The sequence below is a fragment of the Mus musculus genome, chromosome 14 (genome assembly GCF_000001635.26).
Source record: "Mus musculus strain C57BL/6J chromosome 14, GRCm38.p6 C57BL/6J".
Taxonomy (NCBI): domain Eukaryota; kingdom Metazoa; phylum Chordata; class Mammalia; order Rodentia; family Muridae; genus Mus; species Mus musculus.
In genome coordinates this window covers 98,169,829-98,188,825 of record NC_000080.6, presented here as the reverse complement: position 1 = coordinate 98,188,825, position 18,997 = coordinate 98,169,829, and the positions used below count along the sequence as shown (strand labels likewise).

Here is an 18,997-nt window from a genome sequence, read left to right as displayed (position 1 = left end):
ACTGGACTCGCTGTCATCAGTCAACTGTCAAGGCAATGGCAGTATTAGAACCAAGGAGACAGCCAATGATCACGGGCAATGATATAACAGCATGTTTGAATATTTACACACAAGAATCTAGACAAATAGTAAATATAAGGTGACTGCTAGAACTTAGCTTTCTCACTGTAAGAGAAATAGAAGAAAATAAATAATTTACAACAAATACTGTAAATATTCCTTTATTGGGAGTAGAAATATATTCACACTTGTTTAATAAAACGATGGATAAAGAGTGGGTAGATGTTGTTAGAAAAAAATAGATTACTAGACTGATATAAATATGTGTTATATACAAATGTATTTATTACATGCACACATGCATATTTTCTTATGGTTTGCTTATAGCAACAAAAATCACAAAACATATAGAATAGTGATTACATTTTATGTCTACATCTTGCTGGCTGTATACAATATCTCATATTAGCAGGTCTCCTTGAAGATATTGCAAAACTCAGAGCTGAGGTTTAGAAAACATAATGTGAAACTCAACCTTTTCCCAAAAGTTTAAGAAATTCAAAATAAATGATATAAGCATCAAAATAACAGGTACTAAGGAGAATAGGATCAATGTGGGAAATTGTGAGCCAATTTTAATGATTATGGAATGTATTATAATGATTTATATGAAAAGAGTAATAAATAACTGCAGAAGTTAAGTCTAGGCCCTCCAGGTGAGAAGCTTGGGAATATGGAAGGCATAATGAAACAGTAGATGCCTTTTGGTAATCACTGCAATGTTGAGGTGGGGGCCTCAAAATTTGAATGGAGAACAGGCAAAGGGAAGAAATATAAACTATAAAGAAAGCAAAATATGAATTATAGAGATTCAACCACAATAGTATAGAAATATACTATATAGAAATGCAAAAACACACAATTGAACTAAATAACCTGTCTAAACCATGAAAATATCCAACTGGATTTCAAGTAAATATTACCTCATGCTCTTCAAAGGGGGCACCTCCAAATTCTGAAGCACTAATAAAATAAAAGAAATAAAGGGCAAGGCCTACAATAGATACACAATAAAACATAGGATGTCAAGTATATTTCTAAAACTAGATGAGACAAAATAAACTTAATATGTTAATACTTAGTCTTAACAAAAAATGATAGTCACTAAAAGATGATAAACACTTCAATTCACCAGAAAGACATAAGAATTCTAATTCTGTGTTGTCTAAAATATAACCTTGAATTATTTAAAGCAAGAGCTGACAGAAGTATAAGAAGCAAAAGTAATCTTCATACCAGGAGATTTAAACACAGTCTTCTCAATAATGATAAGTCATGTAGCCAAAAGTTAGCAAAATTCTGAAAGCTTTGTATCACAAAACTAACAAGGTGAGGAGTCTCACTTAAAGACTACACTACACAAATGTAACATACGCATAGAGGCCATATGTTGGTCCTGCTTCCTGGTTGGTAATTCAGTCTCTGTGAGCCTCTATGGGACAAGTTCTCTTCATTCTGTAGAGAATTGTGTTTTGTTCTTGTCCCTCTGGCTCCTATCTTTCTTCTCCCTCTCTCACAGGATCCCAAAGCTCTGCCTCATGTTTGGCTGTGGGTCTCTGCATCTGTTTCTGTAGGTTGTTGTGTGAAACCTCTGTGATGATGATTATGCTAGACTCCTATCTACAAGTACGATAGAATATCATTAGAAGTGTCGGGAGTGTGTTCCCTCCACTGCATGGGTGTATGCCTTTAATCTTAGCAGCTAGAAAGCTAAGGCAGGAGGATGGTGAATCTGAGCCCAGTCTGGACAATACAACACATTCTGAGTTGCTACTTAAGTTCGTGCAACAAAATGAAAAACACAAGTAATAAATTTATTTCATAGGCAAAGTATTAAAATGGGTAAAACAGATAGAAATGCTCTCAGACTTAGTCATAAAATATAAATTGAAACAGTGCCTGGGTTCTAGCCTGTAACTACTTAATTAAAAAATACTTTAAAATGTTATCATATCAGATGTTAGAAAGGATATAGAGCAAATATTGCAATGTAAGTTCATATAATAATTTTAAAAGTAATTTGTTCTGATGTCATAAAATGAATGTGCAGACCCTCTTATCACTATAGGGATAATCCTAGGTATATTCCTATAGTGCATTACAGTCAGGATGCTGTAGGAAGGTATTGTAGACCTGATCAGCTAAGCCACACAGAGCTGTTTCTCACTCTTTTAACACCCTGAAAGTTAAGAGCAAGGTATCTTGATAACTGGGCTTCTGGAAAGACTGCCCATTCTGCATTGTCAAGATAGGGATACTCTCTTGTGTACTGTGTTGAAACATCACTGGTCAATAAAATCTGATGGCCAATAAGCTGAGGCAGGATCAGAAGGTGGGACATCGAGCAGGGAGGAAGGAATCTGGGAAATAATCAGACCTGGAGGAAGTTGGATGTATGAAACTGAGGAGAAGCAACTAGCCACGTGGCAGACATAGAATAGTGTAAACAGGTTACAGTAACTTACAAGCTAGTGGGAACAAGCCTAGCTTATGATCTCGGCACTTTTTAATAAATAATAAGCCTCCAAATGATTATTCGGGAATGGGGGCATGAGTGGAAAAACCCATAGTTATGCTGCCTATAGAGGGGCTTTTCTCTTTGTTCTTCTGATGTCTTTCCTTGGTATATACACAGAAATGCAGATAAAAGAAAGAAGAGTAAGAGAGGAAAATGTATGAGAGCTATGAAGAGGTAAGAAGGTAAGTGGAGAGAAGACAAGGGGATGAAGGGAGAGCAGGAGAAACCTTAAGACATCATCCTTCCTATTTTGTTTTGACCTTAACTGTGTACTAAGAACCCTTACTCTAAATACAGTCACCCTGGAGGTCTGAATTTTAACATGTGAATTTGGAGAGACCAACTGAGTTCATTGCAACTAAAGAGCATTTTGCTTATGGCCACTATTTTTGTAATCAAAATTATTTACAGCCAGCACAATGGCCCGGTGAAAGCTCAACCCAGTTATGATCTAAATAGTCTAACCAGCATGTAATCACAAAACCTTTAACAATATAGAATCTACAAGCATTTAATCAGGCTAAAGAATCCATCCTAGGCTTCCCAGAAAAACATAGTGGTCAAGTGTTTGCTTAATATACACAAGGTCCTTGATTCAATCTTCAGTAACACAAAAGACAAAACAAAAAAATGAACTAAATGAAATAGTAATTTTAATTGTTTTAAATTCTGAGTTTTAAATTTCCCCCCAAAAAACAAAAACACAAAACACAAAAATCAGATAGCTCAGGTAGGTATTGTCTTCATTAGGGTTTTAGTGCTGTGAATAGGCATCATGACCAAGGCAACTCTTAAAAAGACAACATTTAGTTGGGACTGGCTTACAGATTCAGAGATTCAGTCTATTTTCATCAAGGTGAGAGCATGGCAGCATCCAGGTAGGCATGGTGCAGGAGGAGCTAAGAGTTCTATAATGGCATCTGGAGGCTGCTAGCAGAATACTGGCTTCCCAGCAACTAGGAAGAGAGTCTTAAATCACATGCCAAGAACCCACTACCACCAACAAGGCCATACCTTCTAATAGTGCCACTCCCTGGGCCAAGCCTATTCAGATCACCACAGTGCATTGGAAAGCTCTGGACTGAACTGAAAGAACCTGCCAGAATGAATGATAAAAGATTCCTGGCCTCAACTTCAAGCCTCCACCCACATTAACATGAATGTGCATAAAGACTCAGATGCATAAATGTGTTTACAAACATGCACAAGAATACATGATTATGAAAAAATTATGAAACACAATAGAAATGTCAGTGAGAGAAGAAAAGATGAACCTCACTAGTGGCATGAAAATATTGTTCAATGACCCTCAATTGGCATTGAAGTCATATACTTTTTGTTTACTGTTCCAGTTGATTTTGTGTACCTAGGAGTACTGAGCCTAAAAATGAAGTAGACTAAAGTCTTATGCAATAATCAACTTTATTCAGAGCATCGAACAATTTACATTCTGAGGTTTAAGAAAGTCACTTGAGTAAAATGTACAATTCCAAGACCAAGCAGCACATGACAAATAAATGATTTTCTATAGAGACTTATGAATAACAACAGCTGAAGTAAACACACTCCTATACTCCTAGGAGGAGCACAAAAGTCTGTTCCAAGAACAACACCCTGCTTTGAAGAAATTGATGTTTCAAGACTCTTGTATAGTTTTCTCACATCACTCTATTCTTGGATTGTTTTCTGACTTTTTTTCCATTTCTGTGTAATAAATATCTGGTGACTGTCTTTCTAGCATAATTCATCCTTCCATTTTAAAAAGCATTTTCCTTCTAAAAATATCAGAATCCTAGATGTTACAACTATCCCTCAAATCTTTGCTTCAAATTACTCTGCCTGGTTCACCTTGAATTTGTAGCATTGAGATTCTAGGTCAAGCTCAACCAATCCTAAGGCCCCAATGTAATTATCATCAACATTAGAAGGGAACTGTTTGTTTAAATTACACATAATAGTTCATTTAGTCATCATGAGAATGCACCAGAGAAGATACACCCATTGTCTCTTTTTCATAGTAAATAAACTGAGGTAGATAAAGGTAACCCTGAATCATATGCACACTAGGTTTTGAATGTCATGTATCTCACATGTCATCCAACACAGTCTTAGCACTTGATATTTCTCTTGTTCAGTTTCTTCATCTATAAATGTACAAACGTGTCCTTCCTGGATTCCCAACTGGAGTATCAAGGAGGCAAAACTTGGTGTATTTCAGTTTCTGGAGTTAAAAGAACTGAGCTTGACTTCTGATAGAATCGTTAATCTTTCTGTGTGGAATCCAGACAGAGAAACTGAAGACACCCCGACAAGTGTGTCTTCTGAGATCAGAGGTGGTTTGATGGGGTGTCTAAGTTTCTGGTCTCAGTCACCCTGAGACTAGCTGGAGCCCTAACCTTCCATTAAAGTGATGATGTGAGCTTATTCAGGCCCCTTTCTGGATAAACTAGCTTAAATTTTAAAGCTTGCAAGTAGGAGTCATGAGTAATTAAGGATGCCAATCGGCATCACTGTGGGAGAGTCTTTAGCAATACTCAGCCATCCAGTAAGATAGCAGATTGCTGACTTAGTACTGGCTGGGGATCCGGCAGGCTGCTCTGGTAGCAAGGCAGGGTCACAACTACTTTACATGTGAGTGACAGATATGTGAAAAAATAAGGGAAATAAGATGGGACCCTTTCACAGTTGATGCAACCCTAGAATAGAAGGGCAAAGGTTTTCACTTCTCAAGTTCCACTTTCCCCTTTCTCTCTCTCTCTGTGTGTGTGTGTGTGCATGAGAGAGAGAGAGAGAGAGAGAGAGAGAGAGAGAGAGAGAGAGAGAGAGAGAGAGAGAGAGAGAGAGAGAGAGAGAGAGAGGATACTGGGGGTTTGGAACGATAGCTCAGCATTTATACACATAGTACATGTTGGGACTGAAATTTGAATTCCCTGAACCCAATAAATGCTTGATGGACAATGTGCCCTGCTTGTAATCCCAGTGATCAGAAGTCAGGTATGGTGTATCTCCAGAGAAAGTTGACTGGCCAGACTAGCCACAACAGTGCTCTGGAACCAGCTGAGAAAACCTACCTCAGAGAACAAAGCAGCTATTGACTCCCTAAATCAAGTTTAATTCAATTTGTACACACAAACCCACACTCACACACAGGTGCATTCACACCCAAGAACATCACAAACATATACACACAGAAACAAACACACACACAACTGTAAAAGGAAAAAAGGATAATTACCTTTATTATATAATATGATGATTAAATGAAATAATTCATAGAAAGGTTTTCCATACTGCCTGACATATATAGTTAATGCTCTGTAGATAAAACTGAGATGTGAACCTGGTGCGGAATACGATGCAGATGGGGATTTGTAGATATTTGAGCTCATAGTTTAGGAAAAATTCAATTATATATTAGAAACTAACAAGTGTTCTCATCTCTTTTACCTCTATGCCTTCTTGAATATCCCCTACCTTCCAGTACAAACAAGACTAGACTATCATATATACATTCCGCAGAGGCTTAAGGCATAGTCTTAAAAATGGACACAAATCCATCCAGGGTAAACATAACATGTACAATCAATACAGACCTAATCAAATCTGAAACACCACTAAGCATTCTACAATATTTTAAGTGTTTCTCTGAAAAAAAAAAAGCCTAATCATTAAAACGTGAATATATAAGCAGTTTTCTCAAATCGAATCTGATGAGATCTTTCCTGCTTGGATTTGAGCTTTGTATATTTCCAGTGAATGACGAAGAAACTTCCAGATGGAGAGGTTTAATTTGTGAGATTTTCCCCTAGTCTATTCACATTGGCTTTAACTTCCATTTTAAATTACAGAGAGAATCCCCAAAATTTCAAATAGCCCCAAGAGATCTGATGAAATAGCTAATCTCTTTCCATGAGCATGCTAACAAAAGCAATTTCTTACCAAGCTATATACTACCCCGTGGGACTGATAATGAATCTGCATTATGGTAACCTTTGAAAGAAGGAAAGAGAACACCTTTGGAGGAACTTCGTCTATTAGACGGTATACATCTCTTGGTGTGTGGGTGCTCTTCTGTGTGGATACAGCGTTCACTCTGCTATGCCAAGACCTGCTGTCTTTCAGTTTCTCACAACACCTCTTAATTTACAAAACCCACCTTATAACACTCCATAATTAGAACCAGTAAACAGCAAACACAAACGTGCTGAACAGCTTTCTCAGGGTTCAACGTCGCTTACTTTGAAAAGGCACTAGATTTACATAGCTGATTGTAGACTCGGCACTGATTTCCTGTTACAATTTATAGGATTTAAATTCGTGCTCTGGCAAGAAGTCTGTGATTATTTATTTATTTGTAAACTAAAAGGGAGGGGGAAACTTGCCTGATGTCACCTAAATGAAAAACAGCAGCATTTCCTGGGAATCTCCTACAGAGGGCACCTTCACCTTATTGCAAACCCAAGTGAAAGAGAATCCCAGTGGTGAGCAGAGACAGAACCTGTAAGGCAGCAGCAAATTTGCTTGTTTTCATGAACCAGTTTTCTTTATGGTGTCTTTGTTACCTTATCTTTAATGAAAAAGAGCTGGTAACCCTGTGTCCAATAGATACAGGATACTAACACAACTTTATTATTATATTCAGCTTGCTTGTGGGTGAGCTGGAGGCAGCTGTTCATATTGCCTAAGAGGCAACAGATCAATGAAAGAGAAGGGAAGGACAAGTTTTGAGCTGCCTTTTTTTTTTTTTTGCAACAATGTCCTTTATACAGCTGAGGATATTTTTAAAGCATTGTATTGGAAAACAAAGTCCAATGATAAAAATACAGTGTTGGCATAACCCGTCTTTGCTGTGTTGTTATGGTTAGTGAGTGCTTTTGGACAGTTATTTCCATAGGAACAATAAATACGTTTTCTTAGACACGGAGAAAAACAGTCAGTATAAACTAATTCTAAGGGAGTCACAAAGAAAACAATCTGAAAAGTAGCATGTGAGCCTGTGCACCTAGGGAAAGCAGCTTCTTGGGGCTGTTTGTATACAGCTGAATCCTTAAGTAAAAGTCTAGTATCTTATTTTAGATCGTAGTATTCAAATAAGGCATTATCATTCTGTAAAAACGGGGGGACTATATAAAAGAAAAACATTTCCTTAACATTTATCAGCATAAAGTAAACACCACATATATCAAGCGAGCCTCAAATGGAACATTAATTTGCTGTTGATTCGGGAGTAGTTTCATTTTGTTATGGCTAATCATAACACATAAATCCAATGTGTACAAACAACTTTTGGTATATTTGCCTCAACTGTTCCTGTTTAGGTAGCATCTTATGAGATCCAGAAAGTGCTAAGAACCTTTTTTGTTTGTTTGTTTGTTTGTTTGTTTTAAAGGGGCCTAGCAAACACATAAGTGGATGCTCACAGTCAGCTATTGGATGGATCACAGGGCCCCCAATGGAGGAGCTAGAGAAAGTATCCAAGGAGCTAAAGGGATCTGCAACCCTATAGGTGCAACAACATTATAAACTAACCAGTACCCCTGAGCTCTTGACTCTAGCTGCATATGTATCAAAAGATGGCCTAGTCGGCCATCTCTGGAAAGAGAGGCCCATTGGAAATGCAAACATTATATGCCCCAGTATAGGGGAACGCCAGGGCCAAAAAGGGGGAGTGGGTGGGTGGGGGAGTGGGGGGTGGGTATGGGGGACTTTTGGAATAGTATTGGAAATGTAAATGAGGAAAATACCTAATAAAAAATTTAAAAAAAGAAAACCATTTTGGATAATAAAATCAAAATATTAATGATAGACATTCTTGGATATTAAGGTACTATAAAAAAGAGAAGATCTAGTTTTTCTCTTTATATTTTCAAATGAAATATAATCTGCCTTTTTGTTTGCTAGAACACATACTACATATTGTATTTCCAGTGAAGGTCATCAGTTACGTATTGTTAATTCTATATTTCTAGTTAACATTTTGCTTTCAGAGCCAATTAAACTTCCTGTTGCTCCTATCGAACTATTTGGGTAAATGTTTGTTCTATACTTGCCATACTAACAATTCAGCATGTGTGAGTGCATCTTAGTTACCTTTGAAAATGTATTAAGGGAATGTCTAGCATGTCTTACCAGCAACTGCTTGGGAAGTTGGTTTCCTCTTTAGTACTGACTTTAGCTTCCATGTCCATCAGTTCCCTAGTAAAACCCAACAGAGAACTCCCTGTTAGCAACAGGCTGAAGTTTGTCCTAACGCTGGAATCAGACATATTTCAAAATCAGTTAAATGAGCTCCTGGGAGAAGGAGATCCATTTTCTGCTCATCTGAGCTGGTTGCTTCCCAGGAGATAACAAGTAGATAGGTCCCAGTCCACCTCCCCAGGAGTCCCTGACACCTTGTTGACATCCCCTGGTGTTCTGTGGCTTCTGGCACTTTGATGCATTCCACAGCTCAAGACTTTGAAGACACAGGCCATTCAAGTCCCCCTCACTTCCCTCTAAAGGGAGAGAAAATGAAAAAGTCAAGCAGGTCAGATAATTTAAATGGGGTGGCAGGAGGCCTTGTTATTGCTCTGTCAGGAATAGCTGCCAGTGATCCCTAAATCATCTACTGGAAAAGTAGTAAGAGATCTTCCTTTAAATCAGGATAAAACATTGGAGAAGAAGTCGAGATAACTCCCCAGACAAAAGCAGATTAGGGCCAGGGAAAGACTACAGAAAAGCTAAGTGTGTAAACCATGCCCTGTCCCTTTAAGGCCTAGTGCCTCAGGTAACTTTTATGGGGGTAGGAAGTCGGGATGCTGTTATACTCTAACCAGGGAAGTCAGAGAGTTTTCAAGAAATACTGTAGATTTTGCCATTGCACTTTTATTAAATGTTTTTCAAGATCTCAGAAGTGTCTTTGGGACCAGTATTGAACATTTACCCGCATGATGCTGGCTTGTTTCTCATGAGTGTTTACCTCTAAGCAGACTCTGGGGACCCATGAAGGTTTGAAACGCATAGACAAGTAGTAACATATATCCGCAAAATATGTGTAGTCTTTTAGTTTTCCATTGTCTTGAACTGAAAAATGAAAAATGAAAACCGTTCTACTCTTACTTCCTCAAAAAAGGGTCTCTTTGAAAGATGGCTGGGTAGGAGGTCATGATCAGTGACTATTTCCTTAAAAAACCCATCCTTGGCCTACAACTCAGCTACAGGGGACAGTAAGTGGCCCTAAAACACTATTTGAAAATTTCTTCCTTCAAAAGGTTAGGGGGCCTGTGTGAAGATGGTTCAGCTGCACACAGGGGGAGGTTGCCTACAGAGAGCCCTATTTAGAATACTTCCCAGATTGCCCCTGAAGGTGAAGGTAAGGATCCATAGACCTTTTGTGGTGTGTGGCATAGTCACTGTTGGAATGGCAGCACAGTATTTGCAGTCCTCTGATTGGACAATGTTCTATGACATTCTCATGCAAAACCTCTATCCTGCTATAGAAATAGCACAACATGACACTGCATGAGAAGGAAGGAACAGGGTGAACTGATTTTATTCACAGCACCCTCTGCAACCGACAGACAGCATGCAAAGCTGGGCATGCCTTGTGCAAGTTTGCTGTGCACAGTACAATGAGTGTAAGTTTAAAAAGTTTACAGACCTTTGCACACACCCTTTGGTCGCTCGTCTTTGGAAGGGAATGCAGCATCCACAAACCAACCTGTACTCACTGTCTCAGGGAACAATCCAGTGTGTACTCTTATTTTCTGTCTTGCTGAAGACTCCTTAGCATCTTTTCTGATGACTAGGAAAAGATAACTCTTTGTGCACGGATGCCAGAAAGCTCTTCTCACTGGCCTAGGAATCTATTTCTCATATCTTAGAGATCTAACTTGGTCGTATCTCCAGATTTTATTCGAAAAATGTTTTCCCAAATTAGGTTGCAAGAGAATAGGGTACACATATCTAAGCATTTATTTCTGGCATATGTGGTCTGAATGAAACCATGCATTATATGAAGAATGAACCATTTGCATAATTTGGTGGTGAAAATAATGGGTTACCTCACATAGGAAAAGCTGTTCAAATTACCCAGGTAACATTTATTGAGCAATATGCAAGCTTATAGCATCATACTAGATATTAGCAATGAGTAAAATTGGCTAAGACCACCAGAAGAAAAACATACTGGTAAGTTTGAAAACATAAGATGATCATATTTCTACCAGAATATAAATTATGAATCATTATGATGCATAGCTTTGAAGCATCAACACTGGGGGTAGTTGGCTAGCCCCTTGTGCAGAGGTACTTGACTGGAAGACCCGGCAACCTGAGTCTCCAGACCTCTAGTAAGGAGAAAATCAACTGCCAAAAGTCAGCAAAGATTCAGGGATATGACAAACTTTGAACCATTCAGGAAATAATGAGTCTGAGTTAGATGAGAAGTGTTCAGTTTTAGACACAAGGATGAACTAGAGGTATAAACTTAAAATGAGTTTAACAAAGAGGAGGCCTCTGGTACACTCAGATCTGTCCTTGAAGTAAGGGGTCTGATATATCCATTCCAGCCTCTGACAAGATCCTACTTTATTCTGATGCAAGCTGGAGGGGTGAGAAGCTGACCTGAGAAAACTCTAATTCTCAGAGTCTGGCGAAGATATTAGTTGCATTACTATTGGTTCTGTTTTTTTAAAAGCAATTAATATCTAAGTTTACAATGACCAAGTGACTTCAGAGAGCTGTTGTGCCCAACCCCTTTCCATGTCATTGTTTCAAAGCACAACATCTGCTTCCAGATTTAATATTTGCTGAAGCATAGGACTGAGACACACTACTACAAAATTCCTCCCCCTTAAAACCAGTATTCCCCAGCCCTGTTAAATCAACAGAAAAATTCTTTCCCCTCTCCCTAGTCCTAGAGCCCTTGGGAGTCTAAATGGTAATGATCAGATCATTTGAGAGAATGGCATTTTGATGCTTCCCTTTACAAGGTCTTAAGTCAAGGAAGGTGTCCCTTTCCCAGTGATCTGTGCCACATTTTGTTTCCTAGCATTACTGAAACTGACCAGGCACGGATCACTGGGTGAGTATGCAATCTTAAACACGTCTCATATACATTACTGGTTCCCTTCCAAATGCAGTTGCTCACAGGATAATACAGCATTTTACAGCTTTGATAGCAAAGTCTCTTCATTCCACGAGGCTCCACATCCTCCCGTACACTTTATCTCAACCATCATGAGACGATCAGAGAGAAAAACAAACAAACAAAACAAAACAAAACAAAACAAAACAAAACAAAACAAAACAAAACAAAACAAAACAAAAACGAAGGAGGGTGTGAGCTTCAGGATCAAGGTTCCAACTTGTGTCTTGAACAATTTGGAATTATAGATTCTCCCACTTAACTTCTGAAATTCCTGCCTAAGGTATTTTTGTCTTAAGATCCACCAATAAAATGAAGTTATCACAACAGCATGTCCATATTTAGATAACTTAGGAAGCAAGTATTAAATATACAATGATATCTGAGACAATACTGACACACAATCTTATAGAAGTGAAAACAGTGCTCACATTTTGTGGTTCAGGTCTGTTTGTTAGAAATGTCGCACAATGTTCCTGCAACAACAAGGTATGCCATTGAAAGTAAAGTACTCCCACATTCACTGGATATTAATAATGGCCACATTTCCAAACCAATGACTTTTTTCCCATGAACTCTAATGGCAAGGTGTGTTTTTACTGACAGTTCACTTGGATCAGGTCATGCAGTATTGTATTTCATCTTGTGACTTTGTAAACTCTAACTTTCTTTGAAGTTGAGCTGTGTCAATCTGTTTCCCTGTCTGAATAACTCTTACATGAACCTCACTGACCCAAGCAAACTCATTGAAACACACTATTTCCCTGTAATTTATGTTCCAAATGAGCATCCTTTCTTAGTAAAATGTTCATGAAAACAAAGCAGCCTTGCATCCGGCACAAGTCACATCATAATTAAATTTTATTTTATCCCATTGAGGCATGCTAAATGTTGAACAAAATATAATTTTAAGTAATTTGTTGTGTATTCTTATCCGTAGGAGTTGGAAATTAACAGCATTGCTAGTTTGTGTTCACTGTTAAGCCTGGAGAGAGGAGAGATTGCTTTGCAAACATTACAGTTATTATGTCTGCAGTTGGTACTCTTTGTATAAATTATTGATCAGCCAGCTTATTTTTCTTTCTGCTTAATGGATATTATAGCATAGCCGTTTACAACGCTATAGTTAAGGTTGTGTCAGCACTTCCATTATAATAAACCCTCTGTTACAGGGGTTTATAACTTGTTGTAAAAATTTGCTCTGGGCTGAAACTTGACATACAATATCAGGCTTCTAGGAGGTAGCCATTGTTTTCTTTTCAACTTAAAAATTTTTTCTCTGTCCAAAAAGTAACAAATAAACAAACAGTTTATTCTTTTCTAGCAAACATGAAAAGTTCTGTCTTCAAGTAAATCAATCTTATGGGCAATTTGTTGGATGATGACCCCTTCTTTGATTTCATAAACAACAAAAAAGGAAAACAAAAAGCTAAGATAATGAAGTAAAACAACAAAAAAGTCAGTTAATCAAGAGAAACTTATGTGGTTAAGTAATTTTCTTCTATTATGAAAAAGTTACATTGTACTTTATGTTTCAATATTTAGCATATATTTGTACTATAACAAATAAAATAGTTTCCTTCCAAACTATTCTTAACTACTTATCTTTTAAGTTACTTACATGCCTTAATACAGATCTTGTTCACGTAAAGAGAAAAGAGGCCAAAAATTAGAAAGCAAATAGGCAAAGTTGCAATTAAAGGCCCAATATAAAGTGGAAAAGCAGGGAATTAAATATGTCTGTCTGCCCTCACTGTCATCGAGCCTGCCATTATTTTCAGGATGATGGCCTGGTTCCGAAGGTGAAAGAATTTAATCTGAATTTTATATCTTATATTATTGTTGCTATTGCCCCCTCCTACCATTCAACTGTTCCAGGATCTCACTGGGCTTGCTGTTTTAAGGATTATTTGTCTGGGCAGCCTTTTCATGCAACCCCACAAGTGGAATGGACTTACCTGAAAGTGGGTATTTATAGGAACATATATTTAATTCATCATGAGGAGTTGACTACCCACTCTGGGAATGATGCAGTTTTGGAGTCTGAAAAAAAATTCCACAGTGAATGTTTTTTTCTTCATTAATCTATTTTTACCACTACTATATGGTCCCTCACCTGAGTTCGGATATTTCTTATCATCTGCCACATAACCAGAAAAGTATTTTCTGACACATGTGGCCTTTATTCTGAATAAGCAGAAAGGGCTTAAGAGGAGCAAGGGAGGCGTGGTGGTCTCCAATGAACCATTTGGAATTGGATCTACATTAATGCAAATAGATGATTACTACGTTCTCACAGACACTTATTTCCTATCTATCTCTGCATCTCTCTGTTGTAGGAGAAAAAAAAACTGAATGCTGCTCAAAACAATTCTAACCACCTCATCATTAATTATCAAAACTGGTCTATAAAGTCACAGTGCTTCAAGTTAGGTGTGTTCCCATTCAGCTTCCCACCTTCTGTCCTCTGTGTAATTCCTCTGCAAACTCTCTGCTTTTCATTAGAGAGTGCCACTGCCAGAGAAAAGTCCCATTCCTGACCCTTAAGGAGAGGCAGAGAGTTAGAATAGAAAGGGAGCCGAGGAACACAAAAGCCACCAAAATTCAGGCAGAGGGATAAAAATGGGGATGGAAAAGCCTGGAATTAAAAAGTTTGAAGTCTGTACTTAAGGTAGCTAAGGTGTATGTGCTGGACGGATTGTCAAGGCCCCGTGAGTCAAAAGAAGGCTTGAGAGAGTTACTTGGCATAATTTCTCCATCTTCAATGATTTACTACTGAAATGCAAACATCAATTTTGGACTCTCTCCTGAGAAACATTTAACAAAGTCAGTGAACTACTGGTACCCTGATATCTTTCTAGATTTGCCAAACTCTGATAGCTCTTTAATAAACCTATGACTGAAGTTTATCTTAGTCTATGGGTTTTTTTTTATTTCTATTAAGGAATGAAGTCCATTAGTAAATACACAGATGTAAAAATGGTCTTCTGTACTTAGCCATTGTGGTGAATTGTAGGGCTGTTGAGAAACGTATTCCATTGTTAAGGCTGTTTGTGGCGGGTGTGCTAATGCACTCTTTGATTGAGTGAATTAGCAGTCATAACAATCTGGCAGTCTGGCCATAGAAGTGTGCTCAAATTGATTTGTGTTATGGCTGGACTGGAAAATCTAGTGTTAGTTGTTTTTTGCCCTGGGGCATTGTTTGTACCAAACTCTACTTTTCATTTAATTTTCCAATACATTTTGAAAGATTGAAATGCTTGTGATCAACATTTGATCCACTTGCATTATTTAAAAAAAAATCTGAAAGTAATTTCAGATTCCAAAAAAACCTTGCTTTCAATTAGGGTAAACATAATTAGAGTGACGTCGTGCTCTGAATGGTAAATCTGCCTTTGAATCTATTAAGCATGTTTTTTCCTTGTCCTGTCAGTGTAAGGAATTTAGTATAGATCTATAGCATACAGTTGTAATTTCTAACATATATGCTCCTAGTGGAGTTTGTAGAAAATTAAAGAATAAAATTATAATGAAGCTTTAGTGTATCTCTTTTCATATATGCCTAAATTGCTCCTGTTTCATTTAGAAATACCATAAAAAAACAACATACTCAAAAGCTTTCAGAACATTGTGAGATATTAAAAGAATGTATTCATATACACATTGCACTGTTACTCTATGTTTTCTTATGTTGCTAAAAAGAATTAAGTTTTTTTTTATTTTTATTTTTTTAAAGAAAAACACTATACCAGTTGCTATATTGAAACTCTGAGGAATGAAGACCTGACTTATCTTAGATCTGTCAATATTTGTATCTTTCTTACAATCTTCTTCTTTGCAGTCATTTACCAGAATTATAATGCAGCATGAATAAACCTAAAAAATGACTATTGATTACAGAGAAAGCTTTGTGAAATCATTTAGTCAGTTTCCCCACTTGAGAAATCACTGAATGCAACATGCCAATAGATAAGAACGGACGAGATGTAGTACAGTTCTGTGCCTCCCTGAGTTATTAAAAGGGTCAAAAACAAATCCCCACAGAATGCATCTTTTTATACTCAAATAAAATGATACTTACCAAATCCCAACTACAAATCCATCTTTTTACACATTTATTCTTCCCCTTTGAAACCACAGGTTGTGGAAGCATGTTTTTATGTGTCCCCATTTGCCACTGAGCCTTTTAACCAAATAGGATGCTCTCATCGCCCACTAAAGTGCCTGCTACCATTCAGGTAATCACCAGGTCTTTAGCTGCAACAGCTACTTTGTATTTTCTCACTGTCTCCTGCAAAGCTTGCAGCTCTTCTCCAAACTGCATTTTATACTGAGCTGAAGTCTGTATCCTGTGCCGATTTTTGTTAAGTAATAAATGATGAGACCATTCTTTTTATGAGTTCCCATTCTAATCGGGCTCCTCAAATGGGGAGAGGAGGGGGAGGGGAGGGGAGGGGCCAGAAGAGGGCAGAAGGAGGGAAGAAAATACCTTCCCTGAACTGTACAAGCTAAGCTTCAAACGATATCCTAAGAAAGAAATTAAAGACTTCTTAATTAGTGCAGCAATTAAGCTTTCTTGGTAGCATTTTAATCAGCATAGGCCCTATCAAAGGACAAACAGAACGATTTGCAGGTCTTTGAATTTTAAACAGTCTTATTGATTTCAGCACAATACGTCTCCACAAAACATAGGGAGAATTTTCTAATATCAGTTACAGTACTTTGAGTTTTGCTTATTCAAATTGAATGAAGGTTAGGAAAGAGTAGATGGATGGAGAGCATCTTAAAAACCAAGACCTGTAAAACAATAAACAGGACAAAAGCTTTCCATGCGAAAGATTCAATGGGGAATTTGAAATCTTTCTTAAGTTGATCTATGTGCTGTGTTAAACACGGTTTGACTTCTTCATCGCAGGAAAGAATTTCTCCAAGAATAGGAAAGAAAGAGATAAAAGCAGTATGCTTTTCCAGGCGTTCTCTTTCCGGTACATTTTATTTTGCAACCTTTGACTTTACAAACCCTATTGTTTGGAAGGAACAAGTGGTGGTTCCTTCAAAAGGTTCAGAAACCTGAGGTGGGGGGAGGGGAGGAGTCACATATAGGTACAGGGGCTTTGCTTCTAAGTGAAGCCCGTGCATGGAGCCCTTGTTTCCCTGCAGAACATTTGAAGTTGGCTGGAAGCAGGGTGGAATTATAGCTATGCATCACTGCTTCTCTTCCTGTTTGTTGCTTCTTCAGAGTGTGGCAGATTTTGGATGAGTGATAGTTTAAGGAAACATAAGAATGAGAATGGTAAGGTCAGGCTTTGCCCACTTATAACTGGCCGTTTCTATTTGTGGTACCAATAATTGAAACATTCCATAATTTACCATTTAAAAAGCACACTAGATTTTATTGAAGTTAGGAATGGCATTCACAAATAAATTAGTTTTTTTTTCTTTTAGAGTTTAGCACTTTCCACAGTGTTGTATTTCACAAATGCAGCAATTTGACATTTTAAAAATTGGCAATATTTCTAAAATATATTTTGATATTTGTGGTATATACTGAATCTATGCTTTTAGTTAAGAATAGGTTTGATGATTCAAAAATTATTAAACCTCACCTCATTATAACACACTGGGGCAAACAGCTGTGAAAGCTTCATCTATCTTTGTAGAAGTTTATATACTTTTATTCAATTTTTAAAAAATTCTTACACTGTAAGAAAGCCTTCCAATGCAAGTATTGTGCCTCAAAGTTTAGCATAAAAGAGTAATAAGACAATAGTGTCATATTTCACTTTAACGGATTCCTATATACTTAGACAATAAACTTCAGAGTTCAGTGGATTTAAAAAGATAAAGACAAAAGTGATAATTTCAATACCTAAATGGCAAAAATAACATCCTAACATTTCTCAAATCAACAAGCCTGTTATAATAGTTTATTTCTTAAATCTGTCATATGCTGCCTCCTCACATCTTATGAAATCTTTAGACATGTGTAGACAGGTTCAATGCCTAACTACTCCAGATTCCTAGAGATATAAGCAACAAACACACAGGACCTATGCTCAAATTCTATGCTGGTCAAACATCCCGGAAAAAACATCGCTGTGCAACAAGTTAGAGAAGACAGGAGGAGAAAATGAGTGTCTTACTCCCCTCATGCAGCCCCAAACCACTATTCCCTTCTGCCTTCTGTGTTTACAAGTCAACCAGGAGGCTTAGTTTCTATTTCATTCTTTACAAACACATTCTCACTGAGAAAGCAAAAACGAAGTTCCCAAAACATAGCAGGACTTTCCAAATATGAAAGGAACCCAATAATTATTGTGTGACTTAAATAACACACTTTCGACTCTCCTCGGGTACTGAAGGAGAAATGAGAGTTGATTACTGTGCAAGACCAGGTGAATTAATTAGAGTTTTGGGTAAGAAACATCAGTGTGTTTTTGTATTCTACTTTCTAATCTTCAAGGACAGCTGATCTCTTTAGAAATTTCTAGATAAAGAAGTCATCCCTGACCAATCTCTGGAGGTGAAAGGGAAGTTGTTTTAATCCACTGTATCCCTGTCTACTAGGATCAGGAGCACCCATTATTCTTAAGTGACTTTCTTCCCGCAGCTTGAAAACTCTTCTTTATCTTTATATAAACATTTTTGATATAGAAAAAAAACCCGTCAGATACACAAAATAGTCCACACTGCTTACATGTGAATTTTCCTATAATAATAATAATAATAATAATAATAATAATAATAATAATAATAATAATAATAATAATTGCCCAACAGTCATGAGCTGGGGATGTTTCCTTTTGTAACTGCTTGCACAAATGCCCCGCGCGCGCGTGTGTGTGTGTGTGTGTGTGTGTGTGTGTGAACCTAAATCCTTGAAGGTGAGCTGGCAGCGGCACCGCCGCTCTTTCAGTCATGAGGCGTTTGCTCAGAACCTTTTTGGGGTGGGTGGGTGGGTGGGAGCTAAGAGTCTTCTCCTTCAAAGCCACAGAGGAGGTGGCAGGGGATGTAACGGTAGCAGCGCGAGAGAAGTAGATGACCAGCTTTCTCTCCCTCTCTCTGAGCACCACTCTTGGGCCCCGGCTTTTCTAGGGCTTTCCTCCCACCCTTTTCCTCCGTACCCTCCCCCCCCACTCCCGTTTTCTACCCACCCCCTTTCCTCGGTCTCGCGCTCTTGGAGTCTGTGCTCCGAGTTCCTGGTTGGATAATTTGGGTTAATACTAGTGAGTGAGGTTTTCGCGGCTTCAAAGGGTATTTCAAGTATCCGGAGCTCCTCCCCTCCGCACCGT

General features: G+C 37.8%; 1 long non-coding RNA gene across 6 annotated transcripts; it reads right to left on the bottom strand.

Moving 5' to 3' along the window:
- Positions 1-205: 205 nt before the first annotated feature.
- Gm33583 lies at positions 206-18,922 on the bottom strand. Of its 6 annotated transcripts, XR_003951197.1 has the most exons (4): positions 15,787-18,658; positions 13,664-13,748; positions 12,137-12,181; positions 206-9,072 (listed from the first exon to the last, which is right to left on the bottom strand). It is a non-coding gene; the product is annotated as a predicted gene, 33583 (long non-coding RNA). The 6 variants fall into 6 exon arrangements; XR_003951196.1 differs by having other exon boundaries at positions 206-12,181; XR_874887.3 differs by having other exon boundaries at positions 8,276-9,072; positions 13,664-18,658.
- Between the last annotated feature and the right edge of the window lie 75 nt (positions 18,923-18,997).